Genomic DNA, 7,834 nt, shown 5'->3' on the forward strand with positions numbered 1-7,834 from the left:
CCTCCATTCTCGTGCCCATCTCCTCTCAATTCGTTGTATGCGCACTTTGCGCTGATTCTTGTCCTCCTTGCCAAACTTTGCCTCATCTGGAGTGCAATATCCAGCATATATATCCTCAAGGATTTCAAATGTTGTGTTGACCTCAGGCCTTTTTCCTCCCTTCTGTGGCTTCTTGTCGTCAGCCATTTTCTTCAGCTGAGGATTAACAACTGAAGTTTCTGAAGATGTATGCAACTTTTCTTCGAGGAACGCTGCAAATGAGTTAAGTTGATGAGAACCTAGTGATTTAGCAGCGGACATTTGTACCTGTGAACAAAGTATAGTTGCGAGGAATTTGGAGAGGTCATATGCGTTCTCAGAAGATTTTCAAAAAGAGAATAGGTTTGAGGAATTTGACCGATGAGTCTTGAAGAATTTCACTAAGCGTTCTTTATCTTAGGTTCCAGAGTTGTACAGATTTGGAAATCCACACAATTGAGGAATCTTGAAGAAAATCATTGCTTAGAGAAACGAATCAAGAACAGATAACATGTGAGGTGTTTAGTGTGTGAAGATTTGAAGAATAAACACCTTTGAAGATTTTTAGGAAAACACATGAGTCAAAGCGGGCAATAAAAGTAACTTTTAATTACCCGAAGTGAAGAACACAACGAACTGAGAAGTGTTGAGGTGAAGTTCGTTCGTTCAGATCTTCCACGCCCTAACTTGGCAGAGGAAGACGGCTACGGCGGCGGCGGAGTGAAGAGATCTGCAACCGGTGTGAGTACGACGGCGACGAGGTTGAGGCAGTGAACCTCTTCCTCACCGGTGGCGATGAAGTAGCGGCGGTGCTAGGGTTTCGGAAGCTCGAGCAGGAGAGAGAGGTCGAGCGGAGTAAAAGTGAAGTGAGGAGAAGATAGAGGTATTTATAGCGGCAGTGAAAAACTGTGCGCCCGAGGATTTCGGACGAACGTGCCCCTGGCTCTTCTCATTCATGTGACATGTGTCACCCATGTACTGTGAGGTGGCAATCGTGTAGGATCGTGGGTGAATAGATAAGTATTTATCGTGAGAAGCGGAACGGTTTGAGCGGCAAAGCCGAAAATTTAGATAAGATAAGTTTTAAGTTTCCGTTCGCAATTTCTTCAGCTATCAAGGACACAGTGAAGATTTTGAACAAGTTTCAAATCAGCATAGAGGGGGAAAGGGTCCGATCACATTCACTTAGCGGAAAAAGTCAACTTGAAGAATTAGCAATAAGTGAATGTTGTAGAGGACATAAACTCATATATGTATATATATATATATATATATATATATATATTCAACTGAAGAAAAACGACAGAAATAGTGAAGACATTTCAAGTTGAAGAATTTCAAAAACTGAGGAATTTCAAAAACGAAGAAAAACTCAAATTTTAAGAGTTTCAACTTTGGGTGGTGGTGTAACCCACCGTATAACAAAGCTGATTTCAGACACCGCGTATAATTGTCTTAGGGCTCTGAGAATCAGTTTCTTCATTAATTTCTTCACACTTAGAGGGTTAGTCTTCATTGATTGAAGAAAAACGTTACTTCGTGTGTTGCGCATCTAAGTCATCAAGTCAGCATAAGTGTTAGAATGAGTGTCCTATTTCAGAGAACATTCAAAGATTCTAGCATATTTAGCTCACACCGGAACTTGCTAAATCTCTTCTCATCCAAGGGCTTAGTGAAAATATCGGCCAGCTGATCTTCAGTTCTTGCATGGCAGATGGAGATATTGCCCTTCAACACATGATCGCGAAGAAAATGATGACGAATCTGGATGTGCTTTGTCTTCGAGTGCTGAATTGGGTTGCGAGAAATCTTGATTGCGCTCTCATTGTCGCAGTAGAGAGGCACATTCTTCATGTTGATTCCATAGTCCTTGAGAGTTTGCTTCATCCATAATAATTGAGCACAGCATGATCCAGCAGCAATGTACTCAGCTTCTGCAGTGGAGAGAGATACGCAGTTCTGTTTCTTTGAGGACCAACAGACCAAAGACCGTCCGAGGAAATGGCAAGTGCCTGACGTTGACTTGCGGTCCACGTGATCGCCAGCATAGTCAGAGTCTGAACATCCAATGAGATCAAATAAAGAGCCCTTGGGATACCATACTCCAAGTGTTAGTGTGTGAGCTAGATATCGAAGAATATACTTCACAGCCTTATGGTGTGATTCCTTCGGTGTAGCTTGAAATCGAGCACACATGCAAACACTAAGCATAATACCTGGCCTAGATGCACATAGGTACAATAAAGAACCAATCATGGAGCAGTATACCTTTTGATCGAAGTCTTGACCAGTTTCATCAGTGGCCATTTGTGGGCATTGGAATTTTGACCCCTTTGCAATCTTGCATGCCGAATTTCCTCAATACTTCTTTGCGGTATTTCTCCTGCGATATGAATATACTCAAGATGGGAAAGGGCCGACCCGGCCCTGGCCTTGGGACCCGGCTCCATGGCCCCAAGGTCAGTATGCGAGGCCATGGGTCAGCCCATTTCATGAGAAAATTATGGCCTCGCTGACCCGTTGGGTATATGAGGCCGGCCCAAAATCAAGATGAAAAAATCCATGAATTTAGTTAGCACAATCTGAAGACCGGGAAGGCCATCGGGACGGCGAGCTGGACAAGTTGAAAAGGAAGAGGAAAGCGACCAGGATGACGAGCTAGACGGCGACCGAGACGACGAACAAGAGGCACGAGCGGGACGAACGCCGGCGGCAGTAGAGATGCTCGGGGGTGACGTTCGAACAAGCTGCTGGTTGTTTCTACGTGCATATACTAGTTCACGTAAAAATCAATCCACCTGCCTGCTTGTGTACATGGGCGTTTCCAACAATCCATCCAGTTTGCTCAGCTTCTTACGTACGTGTCTTCCGGTCAAATAATCCATCTGCACGTGAGCACATCATCGATTTCTTCAGAAAGTACACGGCGAGTCGAGGGGGCGGCCAGCGGCAGCAGAGATGGTCGGGGGACTGGGTCGACCCATCTTACCCATCGGGCCGCACAGTCTGACTCCACTGACCCATATATCAATTGAGGCCAACCCACTTGTCCAATTGGCCTTGAATATTTGGGCCGGGTCAGTGACCCAGCGGGTCGACCCGGCCCGTTCCCATCTTTAGAATATACCATTGCGCTGTTGACGAATTTGAAGACCTAAAAAGAATTTTAATTCTCCCATCATAGACATTTGATATTCTTCACTCATCATATAGGCAAATTCATCACTATAACGTTGGTTAGTACAGCCAAATAAATATCATCAACATATATTTGGCACACAAACAGTTCACCATCATAAGATTTAGTGAAAAGAGTTGGGTCGAGTGAACTGGGTTTGAAGCCATTCTTCATGAAGAATTCCTTCAAAGTATCATACCACGCCCAAGGGGCTTGCTTGAGGCCATACAGGGCCTTGTTGAGTCTGAAGACTTTGTCAGGATTCTTTGGATCTTAAAAACCTGGGGGCTGAGCAACATATACTTCTTCTTCAATCTTACCATTGAGGAATGCACTTTTCACATCCATTTGTTGTAAGATAATATCATGATGGTTAGCGTAAGCAAGTAATATGCGAATAGCCTCAAGTCTAGCGACAGGTGCAGAAGTTTCATCGAAATCAATTCTTTCAACATGTGTGTAGCCTTGAGCTACAAGTTGTGCCTTATTCCTCACCACACGGCCATTTTCATCTTGCTTGTTGCGGTAGATCCACTTTGTGCTAATGATATTGTGCTTGCTAGGATCTGGACATTTGACCAATTCCCAGACATTGTTGAGCTCGAACTGATATAATTCTTCTTGCATAGCCTGAATCCACTCAGGCTCCAGAAAAGCTTCATCTACCTTAGTTGGCTCTATGATAGAGACAAAAGCAAAGTGCCCACAAAAGTTAGATAAATGTGAAGATTTTGAGCGAGTGAGAGGACCTGGTGCTTCAATGTCATCAATGATCTTCTCAATTTGCACTTCGTTAGCAATGCAAGGATGAGTGGGTTGTCTTCGAGGAATTTGATCAGCATTCCCTTCAGGAGCATTTTCTTCAGCATCATTTTCTTCAGGTGCGCCAGCTCGGTAATCATCAGTTCAATTTCATCAAGCAATAGCACAGATAAAACAGTATGAGGACGTGAGAAATGAAAATTCATTTCTTCATGATTAGCCTGTGTCCTTTCAGGCACTGTTCAGGTCTCTAGCAAATTTTTCAGACGTTTTGAGCACGTCTGGAGACCTGACCCTGCATAAGAGATTAGTTCTTTTTCTTCACCACCCACATCTGAAGGGGTGGCAAAGAATTCATCACTTTGCGAGCACCATATGAGAAAGGTGGCATGGAGGCTAGCCCGCTTCGTTTCACATAAGAGTGGTTAGGGTAAGCATATGAATAAGGAAAGAAATTCTTCGAGGACTTATGAACATAATGATTTGAAGAAGAATGCACATATTCATAGCCTTTAGCTCTACCCTGCGAAACAGAAGGGTTAGCACGATGATGATCATATGAGGACTTTGATCCACTTGAGGAATTTGATCCATGTGAAGAATTAGGTCCATATGAAGAATTGGATCTAGGGTTCCTGTTCTTCACAGGTGGTGTCATGAGGACATTCACCTGAAGACTTTCAAGATAACTTTTGGGAACCCAGATTTTCTTCATAGGGGACCCGTTCCTGCAGTTAGTCCCAATATATCTAGCAAATACTTCACCATTATGATTTTTGAACAATTTATAGTGGGAGTCAAATGAGTCATCAGAAGAATGAGGAGATTCACATGTAAATCTAGATAAGTTGGATGGATCAACTGGAGGTCCTTTTGCAGCAACCCATGAGGTTTTGGGGTACTGCTCAGGCTTCCAATATTTTCCATCAGCATTGAGTTTCCTCTCAAAGGCAATACCCTCTTTCCTAGGGTTTCTGTTGAGGATCTGCTTTTTGAGCACATCACAAAGAATCTGAAGCCCTTTGAGACTTTTGTACATGCCTGTTGTATACAATTCCTTCAGCCCTGCATCATTAGTAGTACTAGCAATGTCCTCAGATGAGGAATTAGTGATAGCAAAGACAGGTGAAGAATTTGTAACATTTGAAGCATTTGAACATTTAGGTGAAGAATTAGAAGATTCATGTTCAATGCACTTTAGACATGGGGGAACAAATTCTTCCTGAGTAGCGCTGATATGTTGAGCAAGTAATGAATCGCGCTCCTTCAGAAGATCTTCATAACACACTCTTAGCTTCTCAAGATCTTGCTTTCTTTGAAAAAATTCAAGAGAAAGCTTCTCGTGATCAGATAAGAGAGCATTATGATGACCTTGGAGGTCGTCAAACTTGGAATGGAGTCCCTGAAGACTTTCAGCCAAGACTTTTGACTGATCCATTTCTTCACCCAACATATCATTGCTCTTATTTAGCATGTATTGAACTTTTTCCAAAGCTCTTTGTTGTTTAGTGGCAAGGGAAGCAAGTTTAACATAGCTAGGTCCAAATTCATCGCCAAATTCATCATCACTAGACTCGGATAGGTAGCATTCGGTTACCTTAGCACTGTTTGCCATAAGGCAGGGGGTGGACGATGATGATTCTGGTTCGAATGTCATCTCTTTGAGAGATTCCTTGTAATCCTCAAACCAAGGATCATGACGAGTTCGATGTCCATCATAGACCTCAGAGAGACGGTCCCAGATTAGCTTCGCGTGATTGAGATGCATGACGTTCCTGAACTGATTTCGGTACAGACTTGAGCAGATGACATCCTTCGCTGTGAGGTTAAGTAGAGTGTACTTGCGAATGTCATCAGCCTCGGCCATCTTGCATAGATCGGTAAGACCGATCTCGGTGACGGTCCACAGTTCGCTGTCCATAGCCATGAGTCGCTTCTTCATCATGGCCTTCCACCGAGGATACTCATGACCGTCAAAGATGGGGCAGGAAACGTTCCTCGATCCTGTAGTCGACATAACTAGAACTCCAGGTGGTTAAACCAAAATCACACAGAACAAGGGAGTACCTTGCTCTGATACCAATTGAAAGTGCGTTATATCGACTAGAGGGGGGGTGAATAGGCGATTTTTATGAATTCTTCACTAAGGAATTTGCTGGTGAGGAAATTCCTAAATGAAGAACTACTTGCAGCGGAATAAGTACTCAGAAAGGAACACAAAGGAACACAGACATAGTCATCATGATGAAATGAAGACAAGCACAGAGTACAAAAAGCGTAAATACAGGATAACACGAGGAAGAAGACGAACAGACTGAAGAAATAGAACTGAGGAAATTGAGAAAGTCTTCAGTCAAAGTCTTCAAACAGATATGAACAGGCATACAACAACATACATGAGGAATTTAAAGAGTTGAGGAAATAGAACCAGTAAGCTCGGTGAAGACAATGATTTGGTAGACCAGTTCCAACTACTGTCTCAGTTGTACATCTGGTTGGAGCGGTTGAGTATTTAAACTCGAGGACACCCAGTCCCGGACACACAGTCCTCACTGTATTCTCCTTGAGCTAAAGTCACACAGACCTCGCCCAATCACTCGTGGTAAGTCTTCAGGTGACTTCCGAACCTTCACAAACTCGGTCACTCGGCGATCCACAATTCCTCTTGGATGCTCTAGACCTTGACATCTAACCGTCTGGAAGAAGCACAGTCTTCAAAGGAAATAAGCATCGGATCCACGCAGGATCAATCTCTTCAGTGATGCTCAATCACTTGGGGTTTTGTAGGTTTGGGTTTGGGATTTCCTCACTTGATGATTTTCACTCAAAGTCCTCGGAGGATGGGTTGCTCTCAAATGACAAGTGTCAGTTTTTCTCGGAGCAGTCAACCAACTAGTGGTTGTAGGGGGGCGGCTATTTATAGCCTAGGGAGCAGCCCGACATGATAAGACATAAATGCCCTTGTCTGATATGACCGTTAGGTAGGTAGATATTTTGGGACAGCTGGCGCGTAGCACAACAACGGTCGGAATATTTGAGGTTCGAATCCTCAGGGCTATCATGTTCCTCACTTGGTAGGCAATCCGCACTGGAGAATTCCTAACTCTTCAGTTAGAACAAATTCCTCAGAGACCAGAAGAACTTCGTCTCTGTCATTGAAGAATATGGCTGAACTGTGCGAGATTTCCAATGGCTTCACTCGAAGGGATTGGTAGGTGTAGGATTTGAGTTGAGCATCACATGGAAATTTCTCCTTAGTATTTCCTCGACCCCCTTTAACAGTACGGTGTTACCTATGACTCAAGAAAGAGAAAATGAAACTATGAAAACAAAAGTCTTCGCGCTTCATGTTCCTCGAGTGATTACTAAGTCTTCAAGGTCACACCAATATCTTCACTTTCAAAGTCTTCAGAAAGTCTTCAGAAATCCAAAGTCTTCAGTCGAAGAACTTCATTTTTAGGGGTCGACTTTCTCTGTAAATATCAAACTCCTCATAGACTTATAGACCTGTGTACACTCACAAACGGATCAGTCTCTTAACCTATAAGTCTTCAATACACCAAAATCACTAAGGGGAACTAGATGCACTTACAGTAGCTCATGGAACGATGACATTTTTGAGCAGGTGCAATTTTGATGGTAAAACTGAGTAGTGAGACATAATTAGTGACACAAATGATAAAACCAAATATTTACTTCATCTGTCCCAAAATAAATAGGGATAATTAGATTTATGCCCTAGTTGTGTCCCACTCATCTGTTTTACCCCTAATTCCCAAAAGTCACCGGTTATGTCCAAGTCATTTTGCTCCTCTTATGCTTTTGCCCTTTGACCGTTTGACCGTCAGTTTGAAAACTTCATAACTAATTTATACT

Source organism: Triticum dicoccoides, chromosome 2B (assembly GCF_002162155.2).
Source record: "Triticum dicoccoides isolate Atlit2015 ecotype Zavitan chromosome 2B, WEW_v2.0, whole genome shotgun sequence".
NCBI classification, from domain to species: domain Eukaryota; kingdom Viridiplantae; phylum Streptophyta; class Magnoliopsida; order Poales; family Poaceae; genus Triticum; species Triticum dicoccoides.